Genomic DNA, 15,421 nt, shown 5'->3' with positions numbered 1-15,421 from the left:
ATCCATCCATCCATCCACCTACCTATTCATCTATCCATCCATCCATCCATCCATTCATCCACCTATTCATCCATCCATCTACCCACCCATCCATCCATATCCATCCATCCATCCACCTATTCATCCATCCATCCATCCACCCACCTACCCATCCATCCATCCATCCATCCATCCATCCATCCATCCACCTATCCATCCATCCATCCACCTATCCATCCATCCATCTACCTATTCATCCATCCATCCATCCACCCATCTATCCATGCATCCATCCATCCATCCTGCCAGTCACCAGTTTTATTGAGAACCTAGTAAGCATCAGACACTATTTCAGGAATGCAGAAAGCAACACTGAAGAACACACACAACAGGCCCTACTCTTACCAGGTTTACGCTATAATGGGAGAGACAGACCCAAAACCAGTAAAGAAGGGGTGGGTCACCAAAATGCTCCCTGCATCAAACATCACAATGTATTTGAAATCCTCCTAAAACAAAGGTAAATCAGAGCCATTTCCTCATTTGTTGTTATCATCAAGGATCAGTTGTAAAAACAAACAAGAGTGTCTTCTATGGAAATGCTAACAGTACAAAAATGTATTCCAATGTGGCAAGAATCATTTGAGGGCAAATACTACATGCCATATTTTTATGACAAAAGCTTTATTTTTCGTCTTCTCTTCCTTGATTTAAATATATACATGTATGTGGGTGCACACGAAACAAGATTCAAGTATTTCAATATAAATTTTGTATTCAAAATACTTTTCCTGATTTCAGTTGATTGCATATTTCGAGCCAATGTTGCAGCAGTAATTTTTGTTCTGAATCAAAAGCAAGGCTCACTCTCTCTCTCTCTCTCTCTCTCTCCTGTGCTCAACAACCTCTCCTTCCCCCCTACCCTCTAGCCCTAAGAAGCCCAAATATTCAAACTGTTTCCGAGCTGAGTGGTATCAAGGGCAAAACCCGTTCCTCCCCACGCATTTTCCTGCTGAAGGTTTCGGGGGCTCGAGCGGCCGAGGCGCTGGGGAAAGCCACGTCACAAAGGCATCAGAATAGAAGGACAAACCTTCCCACTTCGATTTGAGTGTGTAATTGTTTGAATACATCTCGCCTGCGCTACAATAATGTCATCCTTGGTTGACACAGATTTTAAAGCCCTTTGAAAAGGTGGAATGTTATCAATCACGGTCGTGATTATAATGGAATTTAAGTGAAAGAAGCAAAGATTCAGACCCTTGCTGGGGCCAGGCTCTGCGACAGAGGAGGGAGGAGAAAGACGGAAGAAGGCTGGGTTTCATTCAGGAAGAGGACGCGGTGGATAGCCGTCATCCCCGCATCTTCCCTCCCAAAGCCAAAGATGTCCCAAAGAAGGACCGCAAAGCTCTGGAACTCCGGCTGCAGTGACGTCCCCCCACGCCCAAAACCCATCTTCTTGTGTTCCTATCACATCAGACCAGTGGTTCTCAAACAGGGGTGGTTTTGCCTCCCAGGGGACCATTGGTAATTGTGGGAGACGTTTTTGGTTGTCACAGCTCAGGGAAGTTGGGTCTACGACTCGCATCTGAGTGCATGAAGGCCAGGGATACTGGCAAACGTCTGACAGTACACACTCGGGCCGCTGTAGCAAAGAGTCACCCAGCCCAATGTCAATAGCGCTGAAGCCAAAAAACCCTGCCTCAGATCCCGAGAGGCTGAGCTGGAGATAGAGGGTGAGGGCAAACCCCAGAAAAAGGGGCTTGAAGCTGCTTCCCCTGGCTCTGCTACCCTCCTCTTCACCAGCAGACCAAGGCAGGTGACAGAAGAGAGGATAAAACAGGAGAGGAAGAAAGGACTCTGAGCCAAATTACTTTTTTGCCTTTTGATCTAAAACACACCTTCCTTATCACACGTCAGAAGAGACTGGAAACCCAGGGATGTTTTTTTTTTTTTTTTCTTCAAGGCAAAACAAGCCAGGATCTGCTGGTGGCGGGTCTCTGAGACGGTCCAACCTCTCCCTGACAAATCACAACACTACCTACGGATGTCACATTCACCCACCGAACCCAATCACATGCCCGGATTACTAAGGCAGAGAATTGTGAATTTCATTAAATATGTTAAAGGGGAAAAAATCAGCTTTGAAAAATAGTAATCCTGTCTTTCAACAAAAATATTATAGGAAGCTATGAATTTGGTAGATCCGAATAGGATGTTGGTACATGTTTTACTAAGGTAATATAATGGTGCGCTATTATTAGATCACATTAATCATTACTGTGCCAACGGCGCTGACAGCCCCACTGAAAAGGATTGAAAGGCCTGGTAATGGATATAAATTACCCATTGTGTGATAAAAGGATTTTTACTAAGAAGGTAAGAATAAAACAGCAAATTTCTAATATAACTGTTGTGTAAAAACCAAAATAAAAGTAATCCATGGTCAGTAATATCCACAAAATCAGAAGTAAGCACTTTCTCAACAAGATAAAGTCACAATAAAGGAATATATATTCAGTGCCACATAAAATTAATTTCTGAGTGCATAATTTCGCTATCAACTTCTCCGGTTGTGTAGTGACCTCTGAGGCCTGTGGTCAGGGGGAGGTGGGCTTGGCTCATGAGATCCAGGGTGAGTTTACAGAGATATCTCGGGGAGCTCTGATGGGGCGGCTACAGGCATCGAACGCAAGCACAGCCCCTTCGTCTGTGTTGTAAGTTTTTATCAGCTTCGATGCCAGGAAAACACTCCATTACTGAGTCTGCGATCTTGAGTCTGAGATGAGGAATACGAAGCTTTCCTGGGACAAGTTTCCTCCAAGACCGGGCCAGGCCACGGAGCCGCAGGGCAGGTGACGGGGCAACGGGCCACAGGTGGTGCTTGGCTGGGGCCACCTGGCTTTGGGCAGCAGCCCCACCAGGTCCCCTTTCCACCCACCAGCTGGTGGACAGTGACGCTTAAGGATGTCACACAGAGAGAAAGATGTCACCCTTGCAGGGCTTTGCCCCATCTGTGACCTCATGCTGAGACTTCCAGAGCATGTCTTGACATTGTACATTTCATCCCACCTAGAAGCCCCGGGAGCCACACGCTCCACCTCAGAGAACCTTGAATTCAGAAGCTTCTCCACAACCCATCTCAGTGCAGGGAGGAGAAGAGAACAGCTAGGAGAACGCTTACCCAGCCCGGGGGTGGACAGCCCAACGAGGGCATCTTGGACAGCCCACAAACTCACAGACAGACACCACTTCAACAAACTACAAAACGATGTTCCTTACCGGGCGAGTCTTAAAGCAACGGAGCTCCCTCCTGGCTGAAGGGTAGTCTTAAAGCCGTGGTGGGCGGGAACTGTAAAAATAGGACCTGTTAGCAAGTCTCCATGTCGGACATATCGACTTCAGTAAGACAGGTAAACAGCATTCATCCAAGGTAACAATTTGCCAGGCTAGTCGAGAGTCTAACAATATTTAATAGCCCCACTGCCCCAATTCATTGAGTGATTTAAAAATGGGAACTATGTGACCTTTGCTGCAATAAACCCAATTTGCTCAGCTCCTTCTAATGGGAAATTGCCACCTGCAAACGAGAAGGGGGCGGGGCATCTAACCATTTCTTGTCCAGATGGGACAGAAGAAATAAGCAAATAAACAAATAAGGGCTGGCTTGCTCTCTCTCTCTTTCTCTCTCTCTCTCTCTCTCTCTCTCTTGAATTCTAAAGTTTGAGGAACTGAGGAAGTACTCAGGGGTTCTTTTTTCTCCCTGATTTAAGGAGCCCCCTTCAGGAAACCACAATTCCACCCAAATTCCAATGGACCACACCTGTTCGGTGGCCAAGGCAGCATTCAGTGCGTCCACACCAGGAATCAGCCACTGACCCAGGCTCTGGGGTATAGTGTGACATCAGTCCTCCCTCCTGAACCAAGACCCAGGAAGCAGGAGCCAGTTAGGTGTTTGACGTTCTCCTGTCTTATTACTGAAAAGCCCCACGTAGGGGAGCTCCTCCATTATGACACACTCGGACGAGATGCGGTCCTGGAGGGGAAGCCGAGACACCTGCCCACAGCGGTTCCGGAGCTGCGGGCTAGGGTGATCGAGCCAGGCCCCAGCCCATGATCTCCAGTCCACTCCCTGGGTCCAGCCTCTCCTGGTCCAGTGCAATCCAGAATCCAACTTCCAGAAGGGAATTTTACAGGGCAAGCAAAATTCTCTCTTAAGAAGTTACATTTGACTGCAGCCGAAGTTGTACGTTCTGGTGTCAGAGAAGTGGAATTGTGTCTACGAATGGGAAACCAGAATATGTGCTCGGGGAGCCCGTGGGGGAGCCCCAGCCCACGCTGATGAAATCTGGACATGAAACCACTGGCATACAGCACTCCGTCCAACTCCAGCATTGATTTCTGGCAACCAAAAAGGTGTTGGCTGACTGAGTGCTCAAAGTGCTTCCTCATAGTGTCACAGGGACACTGCTGTTTGTAAACTGATTTCTACCTGCCTGTCTTGAGACATAGAGCAAAAGTTTACATCTCAACCATCTGCAACAAGGAAAGAGATCACAAGTCTCTCTCTCCCCCTCCTTCCCTCTCCTCAATCAGATTATCTTCTGCATTTTTTTTTCTGTATCATTCAACGTTAAAATCGAGAGAGAGAGGAAAGCAAATGCTCGATGCTGTGCTTTCTCCTGTCTCAGTGATGGGCAGAGTGGGCCCCAGCACCCCGCTGGCTCTGTGAAGACCGACTTGCTTTGCTTACGAGACTCTTTACTTTTAGGGAGGGGGTTGCAGGAGGTGGGGGACAGACTCAGATTTTCTGTCCAGCCTCATGGCTTGCAAAATTCTAAGACCACTCTCCAGGGACTGGTCACTTAGAAGTTTTGTGGATTCCAGTGACAGGGAGAACATGGGGAGACTTCACCTGGAGTGTCCCGTACCCACTTGCCTGCTGGCTTCACATCATTGATCAGAACTTCACCGGCTCTGGGAATCCGTCCTTGGGGCCCTAATGGGAGCTCCTATGCCCTGAATCTGTCACGGCCCCCATGCAAGCTCCATGGCTGCACTGGGAGCTGTGCCCTTGTAAGGGCTCTCCCGAATGATGGGGGGTGGGGGTATCCAAAGGTAGCTGGCCCACCCGGGCCACGTTAGCCCAACAAGCTTCCTGCTGGGATAGCAGCAGAGGCCATGTTCAGAAGGCATGCTGGATTCTCAGGGAAAGGAAACCGAGTTAGTGCCTCTGGTACCTTTCTGAGCCATCTAGAAGGGGCTCCGACTGCCCGATATCGTTACAGCCACTGCAGGTGGGCAAAGGGGAGCACATCAGACCACCGACGCTTTCGATGTGGGGTGGGGAGGAAGGAAATCGTCAGCCCAGTAATTCTGTCTCACTCAATGAAAGAAACAGCTGTCTTGGTGCAAGTAGCAACTTGCATTTAGAGAAAACGCGGTGACATAACCAGAAACGGGTCCCCGATGGGAGGCCTCCCGTCGCCCCTGCCTCCCACGTGGACCCCGCATGGAGGGGATGGAAGAGGGGGGCCACCCAGGAGACCGTGCCCACAAGCCCAGTGGGTGCAGCTACCACCAGATCCGAGGAAGGGTGGGACGGGGCCGATCACAAAGGCAGCAAAAAGCACGGCATGAACCAAGGCCAAGGTGGGTGCAGCCATCCCACCAAAAGGATCACCTCCACAGACACATTTCAGTGCCTGAAATCCCCCCTACTGTAGACTGATTACCCCTGAGTGTCCTGTCAAACACACGAAAGGCACACGTGGGGTCACCCTCAGCCACCGGCATCTGAAAGTGAGCTCACACCTGTTCGTTCAGCAACTCGCACCTACTGTGTGTGCCAGGCCCCCGGGCAGGCCGGGGGCAAGCAAGTCTGCCAGGCGGTACAGAGCTACCATTGCGGGAAGAGTGTGCAGGCCAGGATGTGGGCCTAGAGGCGTGTCAGAGGCTGGGGGGGCATGACAGCTGAGGCCTTCAGCTGGGGCAGCAGGGCCTCAGTGGAGACAAAGGTGGAGGCGGAGGAGGGTAAAAGCTCAGAGACTCCGACATGAGAGGAGTGCAGGTCCTAGGAAGAAGTACAGGGAGAGGACAGGATGTTGGGGCGGGGGGACGTTGGGGAGGGGTCTCTTACAACCTGGGACACGTCCAAGACCCCTTTGATAGGCACAAGGGAAGGGAGAGGGTGGAAAGCTCTGAGAGAGAGACTTTAAAGAGGAGTGGGGAGGACAGGAAGACAGGAGGGGCAAGGACAACAGAAGACAGTGGGAGATGGCCAGGCAGCTCTGGCCTGGCCCACGGTGGGCCCGCGCTGCAGCCCCATCCCTGTGAATTCTGCAGGAAAAGCAGTGCCCACTCAGAGGCCAGCCTGTTCCCTGAGCCAATGCTGGAAGGAGGAGGCCGCATGGGCCTCTCACGAAGGAATGGAGGCACACCCCTCCCTCCCAGGTCCTCCCAGGGGAGATACAGAAGCTCTGAATACCTTCACGGGGCAGAAGCCCAGCCTCCCAGACTTGCAACCACAGGTGCTGAAAGGGAAGGTGCCTGTCGAGTCAAGAGATGAGCAGAGATGTGGCAACCCCGCCATCACCAGGGCCCTTGGGAATAAGCCCCAAGTTTCACGAAAAGACCCTTCCTCTAGGCCAACATGTTGCCTCCCCACGGTCATTACACCTGTCTCCCACCCAACACCATGGCGACCAGAAGGCCATCCTAGTAACGAGTCACCATTTACTGAGGGCATGCCAAACAGCATGCTGAGGGCAGTCCCTGTGTCCCTTCCCAGCTCACCAGGAAAAGGCTGTGTCCCATTCACCTCCTAGTCCCTAACCTCTGGCAGAGGGCTGGAGCTCAGTAACTGTTGGGTGGGTGGGTGGCAGGAGGGAGGGAGGAGAAAAGGAAGCAGAGATGGAAGGATGGAGACAGAAGGAGAGAAGACAGATGAAGGTGGGAAGGTCAGAAGGAAAGATGAATGAATGAAGGAAGGAAGGAAGGAAGGAAGGAAGGAAGGAAGGAAGGAAGGAAGGAAAGAAGGAAAGAAAGAGGACAGTAGGGCAGAGGGAGGATGGAGATTGATGGAAGAAAGGAAAAGAGAAGGGAAGGTGAGAGGGAGGGAGGAAGGAAGAAGGAGAGAGGACAGTAGGGCAGAGGGGGAATGGAGATTGATGGAAAAAAGGAAAGGAAGGAAGAAGGGAGAGAAGGGAAGGTGAGAGGGAGGGAGGATAAGAGGGGGGAAGGTGCAGGCGCGTTTGGAAGGCAGGGGCAGCAATGGAGGACAGCAGGAAAGAAGGAAGAGCTGGCTCAATCCCCCCTCCCCGGGTCGGGGCTCTGCTCCCATGCACAGTGCATTCCCAGACCGACTGAGGGCCGGCCCTCCCAGGGTTCACTCGGAGGCCCCACGGCAGGAGGCCCGGCACAGGAGTCCGGTGAGGGCTGTGGGCAGTGTGGGGCAGCTGGCAGCCAGATAAACTGCTTTTCTTCCAGCAAAGCATCGGGAAGGGATTCTGCAGCAGGGGAAGGCCAGCTGGACTCCCTCAGCACTCCGTGGGGGAAGGGTGTGGCCAGCAGGACAGGCATCTGGAGCTCTCTGGAGATGACACCCCAGCCCTCCTGGGACAGTGCCTCGGAGTCCTGCTGTCCTGGAGGGATGCCCAGATGAGGGGCTCCGGCCTGTTGTCCGGTGTGAGCCACCGTGGGGCCACAACTCCCCCTGCCCGGGGACGGTGCCCCTCCCAGCCCAGCGCTCAATAGTCTCGGGACCCTGCCACAAACCTACAGTCCTCAGAATGGACTCGGACGTTCCATTCCTGAGCATTGAGTGATTCTCCCTCTCTTTCTCTCAGAACTCTAAGGGATGACCATGGCCCCAAGTGACAGAGCCATTACCCCTCCAAGTTCCCAAAAGGAGAGGAGTCCAGGTGAGAAATGTCCCCTGGGGAAGAGGCTCAGGGAATCGGTCTCCTTTAGCCAGTCACCGGCCAAGTGCTTCCTGGGTGCCAGGCTCACGACCAGGCTCTGGCGACCTGGCGATAAGCAATGCTTCTGTCTGTGTGGAACTTCTGTTTTAGTGAGCAGCTTCCAAGGAAAGATGAATAAAAGCAAAATATAATGTCAGCGAGTAATATGCTCTAAGAAGAAAATAAAGCCAGGGAAAATGATGGACAGAGATGGTTTTCAATAAGGTGACTGGAGACCTCTTTAACCAGTGACATCTGACAAAAAAAAAAAAAAAAGACAAAAAAAAAAATCCTGAATAAAGTGAGAGAGCAAGCACGGTGAAAATCTGGGGAAGAACTCTATAAGCAAAACAAACAGTGAGTGCAAAGGCCCTGGGGTAGGAAGGAGATAGTGCTTTGCAGGAGCAGCAAGACGTTCTGTGCATGCATCTGGGACATGGATGGTGAGCAGGGAAATGGGAGAGGATGGGCATACCTTGTCAGACATGGTAAGAAATTTGGGTTTTATTCTGAGCCATTGACAGGTTTTGAGCAAGGGAATGACGTGATGTGATTTACACTGTATAAGGACCACGCTGGCTGCTGTGGGGACAACAGACCAGAAGGGCTGAGAGTGGAGTCCCCGAAGAGACCAATGGGGAGGCTGCCACAGTTGTCCAGGTGAGAGACAATGCTGGCTTCACATGGGGTGGGAGCCGTGATGATGGGGGGAAGCAAGGAGATTCAGGATGCCCTTCACAGAAAGCCAATGAGACTTGCTGAGTAGACACCAGGAGGAAGGGGGACCCAGGGTCATCCTGTGCTCATCATGGCCAGGGACTCTGGTGGCACAGGGCACCCACTCCGAAAACAGCCCTAGCCGAGGGCTCCTGTATAGTAAGCATGTGTTTCTGATGCTTTGACATCTGGGGCCCTACTGACCCTGCAGGGACTGCCCTCCTAGCCAATCCCTAAAGAGAGCAAATGACATGTCTCACAGGCAAACCCACCAATCCAGAGCCCACGCCCCAACCTCCTCCTCTCCCAGGCTCTCCCACTCTGGGCCACCCTCCCCTGCCCTAATCACCCTGGGGTCAGATACCAGACAACCAGAGACAGTCCCTCTACCCCAGAGCCTGCCGAAATTGTCCAAACTAGCCAGCCCCACATCTGCTCAGCCTCCCTGCTGAGCCCTTCCCTCAGCACCATAAGGGTTCTTGTTCACATTTTCCCCGGGCTCCTGGCTCTGCACTGGCCCTGCTGCGTCCCCCCAGCAGCCCCTTAGGGCGTGGGGCGCCCCCTCCCCTGAGGAACTGTAAGGAACAGTCTTCCCAAAGATGGGCGTCTCCTGATCCACTGGCCTCATCACACTCTCAGGTCACCTTGGAGTCACGGCCCTGTTCCTGGAGGGCACGGCGTGTCCGCTGAGAAACGGTCTCCCCCTTCTAACTTCTGCCAGAACAGGTGCTTGGGGAGCTGTCACTCATCAGCCACAAAGTGTCTCGAAGCGGAAAAGGAGCACTCGGGACTCCTGTAGTTCTTTCCTCCATCCCCATCAGCCGGCCCCCCCGGCTCCCACCGCTGACCCACTGAAGCCAGGCCAGCAGACACAGGGCTCGCCCCGGTGTGAGTGTGTGTGCTGCACGTATGACACACGCATGTGGGGGGGGAGTGACAGCTACCACCCCGTCGCAGAGCCCCGCGTCATAGCATGCGGGCTATTTGTCACATAGGATGCTACAAATACCGTAACACGGGGCGCGTTGGGCTGCCCAGACATGCTTCCAAGGGAAGCCTCTTCTTTCATTGTAAAACAAAGGTAACTTTGATGCAGAAGCTATCTGATACCTGTTCGATCTAAATGCTTTCAGGATACACAGACATCAGACGCTCGCAGGAACCTGAGACCCCGCGGTATCAGCCCAGGCACTGGGATGATAAAAGAGGAGCGGGGAGGCTTCTTCCCGTCAGCCTGCGCCCCGGTGCATGTATTTTTACATGCTTGAGCATGAAAAAAAGCCAAGATGCTCAGAGCCAATCAAATTACTTCCCTGTCTCTTTAATAAACAAATCCATGTGCACATTAACAGTGTTGAAAATTCAATTTAAACTCTTTGTCTGTTGCTGCTTACTCTAAAGATGGTCTTTCTTAAACAACAGAACACCAAGGAGTCGTTAGTGCTCTCTCTTCATTACTTCAAAAAACCAATCATTAGACACCAGAGTATATACGTAATTAGAAAATCACTTCCTTTGCAATCCAAGCTAAGTAGTTTACATACTGTAATTACAGGGACAAAATCAATTTTTAATCATTTCCCTGATTGGGCTCATCAGCTCTGTGGGAACATTGTAACCTGCTTGTTGTGCAAAAGCAACATCTGGGCTAAAACAATTACCCTTTGTTTGCTACCATATTCCTTAAATCTTTTTGCTTGCATAAAAAAATGAAAACACGAAGACAAGATATTTGGATGTCTTTTTGTCCTTGATCAACATATATCCGAAAGTTCTCGTCGTGACGTGAGTTTAATGTTGCCCGGAATTTACGGTTTAACAGTACACATCCAAGGAATGTATTTTTTCAGTGAGATAAAAGTATCTGATTGTTTTAAAGATCCATTCAGCTGCCTAATTGTTCCATAGCTAACACATGGTATTCAAACAACCCACACATTACAAAAACTCATCTGGGTAATCATGGGCAACTATTATTGCGATGGTTTACGCTTTTCTAATACAAATGAATGGATTTTATCAAAATTTAAAAAAAAAAACTAAAAAGCTGAGTATGTGTGAAAAATAGTTGGTATGAATTGGCAAGGCGAGGCTAAGCATTTTGTTCTCTTAATAGGAAATGACCTCATTTACTCTGGAGTAATAATTAGTACTGCTTCACTGACAGTTAAGAAAAAAAACTTTCCCAGTATAATAAGGCAGCATCTCCTTTGTTAGGAGATCTACATTGATTATTAACCCTTGCCAAGAAATTCCAAGTTTAACTCTACGTTCCACTGGGCTCGTGCTGGCGGGCAAAAGAGAGAAATCGCTGTTTTGGAACCCGCTGCCTCTCACCCAGATTTCCAAAGTTTTGCATCGGAGCTTTTAAGTGACAATCTGAAACACTTGGTGTCCCCTTTGAAGACACATGGAAAGGGTCCCCCCCACCCTGCCCCACAGCCACAAGAGCCCCAGTTGGCCCCGGTCGGCCCTGGCACTCCCCCGGTGGCCCTGGTCCCCCCCTGTCCTTTTGAAGTTTATTGGCTTTGATTTTTGCTTGCAAGTCCCCCAACCTACAATTAATTCATAGTCAAAACAGCCCTGAGAAGGAGAAAAGAAGAGAGGGAAAGTGAAGGCAGAGGGAAACTATTTCCCGCTGGTCACTCAGTGCAGGCTGAGGGTGCAGGATGGAGACAGGAGGACATGAACCACTAAAGACTGTTCAAGAAACAGCCAGAGTTTATGTGCGCGCGCACACACACACACACACACACACACACACACACACGCCCCCCTTCTGAAGGGATCTGTCCATCGACCTAACCATCCCTGAGCTCAGGGAGAGTGCCGGCTAACATCTACCGAGCACTTACGGCGTGCCAACCAGAGCCCTACATCCTGACCCGCATCGTCTCACCCTGCGCTCACAGCAACCCAGGGAGGGCACTGCCGTCATCGTGTTCATTTTTTGATGGGAAACTGAGGCACCAGCCATGCAGGAACTGGCCCAAGGTGAAGAGCATGAAAGTGGGGGGTGCCAGGGTCTGAATCCAGACGGGCCGATTCCATGGCGCGTGCAGTGTTTCCCAGCACCGGGCAACACCGCCCACCACACAGCCTTGCAGAGCCCCATCTCTGAGGCGGCCATGCTTGCCCAGTGTCCACTGATCGGAGACATCCAACAGCCCCCATGTCTGTGTCTTCAGGAGCACCGTTCTATCCCAAGATGGGGACTTCTGACCCACCCTCTAGGCCAGTGTTCTTAGGGTAAGAAGCACAGACCAGATGCACATGTCTCCCACAAGACCTGTGTCACGGGGCACAAGTCCAGGAAGGGCCCCCCAGCCCTGCCCAGAGGCTGTTTTCCCGAGAGCCAAGGCCTGGCAGTCTCTCCCGATGTCTTTGCCCAACCTGGCCCCGGGTCTCACCCCATCCAGGAGAAGGCATATCCCAGATGAGCCCAAGACTCCATGGGCTGGCACATCTGAGACCACTCTGGCCCCCAGAGAGGGAATAATGCAAAGAAGGAAAAAAAAATCCCCCAAACTGCAAATGCTTTCAAATATATTGTATTACTGCACGAATTAAAAATATTTATCCCCCTACAGAAGAGACTTCATCTCATCATCAAATCATAAGGTGTCTATGAAGTAGTTTATCTTGAAGAAGAAATGGGAAATAATTGGAAAGCACAAAGTGCCTGTTTTCTCTTTAATCTATACTTCCTGCAGCTAATGTTGCCATTCAGGGACTCTGCCTGGCGAACGTTGCTGGATCATTCAGTCACCACACAAAGCTGCACCGTCCAGCCCGACAGGCACTGACCACATGGGGCTACCGAGCACCTGCAAAGTGCCCGTCCCAGACTGAGATGAGCTGCAGGCTGAAAACACACATCAGGCCTGGAAGAGCGCAAAATGTTTCACTTATGTTCTTGATACTTTTTACCTGTTGAAATAATATTCTGGACACACTAAAAATAGAGTCTTAAAATCAATTTCACCTGTTCCCTTTTAACCATTCTTAATCTGGCTGCTCGAAATGTAAACCCGTATGCACGGTTTGCATTGGTAGCTTGCACCCTATTTATCTTGTCTAGTGCCTAGGGAGGGCTCCACGAAACAGCGGGCCATTCTGACAGCCAAATTTGGCCACTAGAAAGTCACTTGTTTTCTGAAGCAGGTTGTTAGAGGCACTGTATTCTCATCAATATCACTCGACATGTGGGTTCCAGAGATAGTTTCTGAAGTCAAAGTGAAAGTTGTCCAAGTTTCAACGGAACCACCATGGGATCTCCTCTATGGGTGTTGCTTTTTTCAGTTCATGTACTTTTACTTGTACACAACTGATTATTCAAGTAACACTTGAATGCTCACTTCTAGAAAATCTGGAACATACGAGATATTATTACAAAGAAGAAAATAACAACAATCCATAGTTCTATCAGCTGGTGTGAGAGCTTTGATATTTTGGCACATTTCTTCCTATTCTTGTGTGTGTGTGTGTGTGTGTGTGTGTGTGTGTGTACATGCATAGATATGTAAGTTTATAAACACAGCTGAGAACACACTGCATGTGTATCTCTGATTTCACACATCCTAAAACCTCAGGCCTCAAATGTAACTAGACACCACTTGGCCATATGAGAATACAGGCCACGGGCCGAGGTGGCTGAGTATTACACACCGAGTATTACAAGGGGACACGAGGTGGCTGAGTATTACACACCGAGTATTACAAGGGGACACGAGGTGGCTGAGTATTACAAAGGGAAAGCATTAAGAGAAGAAAAAGATAAGGCACGTGGTGGGAGGAAATCTTAGCTAAAGACATATCTGATAAAGGACCAGTGTCCAAAATATACAAAGAACTCTTAAAACTCAACAATAAGAAACAAAGAGCCCAATTAAAAAGGGGCAAAGAGTCCAGATGCCTCACCAAAGGAGATTTGCAGATGGCAAATAAGCACACGAGAAGATGCTCGACATCGTGTGGCATTAAGGGAATGCAGATGTAAGCAATAATGAACTACCACTACACACCTATTAAAATGACTGAAATCCAGGGGCGCCTGGGTGGCACAGCGGCTAAGCGTCTGCCTTCGGCTCAGGGCGTGGTCCCGGCGTTCTGGGATCGAGCCCCACATCAGGCTCCTCCACTATGAGCCTGCTTCTTCCTCTCCCACTCCCCCTGCTTGTGTTCCCTCTCTCGCTGGCTGTCTCTACCTCTGTCGAATAAATAAATAAAATCTTTAAAAAAAAAATGACTGAAACCCAAAACACAGACACCAAGTGCCGGCGAAGACACGGAACAACGGGCACTCTCACCGTGGCTGGTGGGGATGCAAAATGGTGCAGCCACGTCGGAAGACAGTGTGGTAGTTTCTTACGAAACGGAACACACTCTTCCCATCCAATCCAACCACCGTGCTCCTTGGTATTTACCCAGAAGAGGCGAAAACTTGCATCCACACAAAAACCTGCACACAGAGGTTTGTAGCAGCTTTATTCAGGATTGCCAAGTCACGGAAGCAACCAAGATGCCTCTCCGTAGCAGAATGGAGAAACTGTGGCAGCCCCAGACGGTGAACTAGTACTCAACAATAGGAAGAAATGAGCGATCGAGCCATGAAATGACATGACAGACCGGAAATACATATTACTAAGTGAAAGAAGCCAATCTTAAAAGACTACACCCTGTGCGAGTCCAACTCTGTGACATTCTAGAAAAGGCAAAACAAAGGAGGCAGTTAAAAAAAAAAATCTGTGATTGCCAAGAGGGGAGGGGAGGGAGGGATGAATAGGGGGAGCACAGGGGGTTTTTTAGGACAGCGAAACTACTCGGTGCGACACTATAGTGGTGGGTACGTGTCATTATACATTTGCCCAGACCCATAGAACGTACAACACCAAAAGTGCTCTTTCAATGTAAACAATGGACTTTAGCTAATAATAATGTATGAATGTAGGCCCATCAATTAGAACAAATGTACTGCACTAACATAAATGTTAATAACGGCAAAATGTTGGTGGGAACTGTACTTTTCACTCAATTTTTCTGCTTATCTAAAACTACCCTAAAAAACAAGTCTATTGATTTTTTTTTTTTTAAGATTTTATTTATTTGACAGAGAGAGAGACAGCCAGCGAGAGAGGGAACACAAGCAGGGGGAGTGGGAGAGGAAGAAGCAGGCTCATAGCGGAGGAGCCTGACGTGGGGCTCGATCCCATAACGCCAGGATCACGCCCTGAACCGAAGGCAGACGCTTAACCGCTGTGCCACCCAGGCGCCCCAAGTCTATTGATTTAACAAGAACACAGGTAAGGGGAAGGAGCAGCTTTGAAGCCTAGCGAACCTGTCTCCCTGAGCCGGAGTATTTCTACTCGTGCAGATGAGGAAATCTCTCTAGTGTTTAGAGACGAGGACTCCTTCGCAAGCCTTCTGGCCACCACTTCCCTGATGAATCGATGTCCAAACAACTCCCAGAGAGTTTACCCGGGCTGTTCTTCAACAAGTACGCTTGAACTCGGCACAGATCCCGATGGCTGGAGACTTCGCTCGGTCCCTTCCTTACTTCTGTCCATGTGTTCGTTGTTCTTGTCAATTCCTCTCACAAAGTGAACAGCCGTTTGGCTCCAGAACAGAGTCCCGGTCGGCTAGGACTGCACCCACTTCTCAGGGCACGACTCTTTCACAGCAAGGGAAAGATGCTCCCCAAACCATTTCCACTCCTCAGGTCAGATACCCCACAAAGCCCTATCCTTGGTTCTCTCGTCTCCAACAGA

General features: G+C 50.1%; 1 protein-coding gene across 1 annotated transcript in view; it reads right to left on the bottom strand.

The window, feature by feature from the left end:
* Nucleotides 1–15,421, bottom strand: part of ZNF536 (zinc finger protein 536) — a 283,922-nt gene that overhangs the window by 226,929 nt on the left and 41,572 nt on the right. Inside the window, exon 2 of the mRNA XM_087853375.1 lies at nt 3,259–3,328. The gene's annotated coding sequence lies outside the window, so the exon portion shown is untranslated. The remainder of the gene's footprint in view (nt 1–3,258; nt 3,329–15,421) is intronic.

Source organism: Ursus americanus, chromosome 21, assembly GCF_024610735.1.
Source record: "Ursus americanus isolate L20-20 chromosome 21, mUrsAme1.1.p, whole genome shotgun sequence".
In the NCBI taxonomy this organism is placed as follows: domain Eukaryota; kingdom Metazoa; phylum Chordata; class Mammalia; order Carnivora; family Ursidae; genus Ursus; species Ursus americanus.
Note: the sequence above shows the minus strand (reverse complement) of the source record. Positions and strands in the feature narration are given on the sequence as shown.